The sequence below is a fragment of the Colobus angolensis genome, unplaced genomic scaffold (assembly GCF_000951035.1).
Source record: "Colobus angolensis palliatus isolate OR3802 unplaced genomic scaffold, Cang.pa_1.0 Scaffold1, whole genome shotgun sequence".
Taxonomy (NCBI): domain Eukaryota; kingdom Metazoa; phylum Chordata; class Mammalia; order Primates; family Cercopithecidae; genus Colobus; species Colobus angolensis.
In genome coordinates this window covers 18,290,638-18,291,879 of record NW_012110918.1, presented here as the reverse complement: position 1 = coordinate 18,291,879, position 1,242 = coordinate 18,290,638, and positions in this window count along the sequence as shown.

The window sequence follows — 1,242 nt, the reverse complement described above, 5'->3', positions numbered from 1 at the left end:
CAGCCTGGACAACAGAGCAAGACTCTGTCCAAAAAAAAAAAGAAAAGAAAAGAATAAGGCCAGCCTCTTATATAGCCACCAAAATTTCATACAAAATTGGGAAATCTAACTTTGATATCATATTCTGAGTTAATCCACAGTTAATTGTCCAAGTGTGGACATCTTTCCTGCATCCTTTTGACATTTCCATTATTCTTTGGGCACCTCCTCCCTGCCCAAGGCCTGAAGTCAGCCATTTTTCAGAGAAACTCCAATCTTTTTTACAAGGAAATGGGATTTAGAGACCAAGCTCTGGGTGCTGAATGTGCTCATGGCTACTGGGGTGTCACTGCTTTCTGGGCCCTCTCAGGGGACACAGTTAGTGTCCTGAGTTCATCTGAATATTTCTAAGCCACACCTCAGCCTTTCCCCCTTCTTCCCTCATTCCATATTTGTATTGGGTTGAATTCTGTTAAATTGCCCTAATTTACCTTTTTTTTTTTTTGAGACAGAGTCTCACTCTATTGCCCAGGCTGGAATACAGAGGCACGATCTTGGCTCAATGCAACCCCCATCTCCCCGGTTCAAGCAATTCTCCTTCCTCAGCCTCCTGAATAGCTGGGATTACAAGCGCCTCCCACCATGCCCAGCTAATCTTTGTATTTTTAGTAGTGATGGGGTTTCGCTATGTTGGCCAGGCTCGTCTTGAACTCCAGACCTCAGGTGACCCTCCCACCTCTGCCTCTCAAAAGTACTGGGATTATAGGCGTGAGCCACTGCGCCCAGCTAATCGTTTTTGATCTACAAAAAAATGACAAAACCTATATGGTTCAATCTAATACCTCCTTTGTCCACAGTGAGAACCCTAATTGTCAGTAAATCGATATATTTATTCATTTGGTTTGTTCTAAAATGCCCTCCAAATAGTTTCAGAGGTACTGTGGCAATCTTGCTATTAACAACAGACCTACTATGGAAATTTCAAGATCTCTTTGTAGCTATTTTTGTCCTTTAGAGTATGCCCCATTAGAGAAATATAGAGTATTGTGTTCAAAAGTTATTTGAATTAATTTTTTTGTGTGTGTTAGGTTAGGTTAGTGTATTATAGGGTTCTCCAGAGAAACAAAACCAATAGGATATGCATAGATATATACAAGAGGACAGCCTGGCCAACACGGGAAATCCCCATTTCTATTAAAAATACAAAAATTAGCCAGGCGTGTTGCCACACACCTATAGTCCCAGCTACTTGGGAGGCTGAGG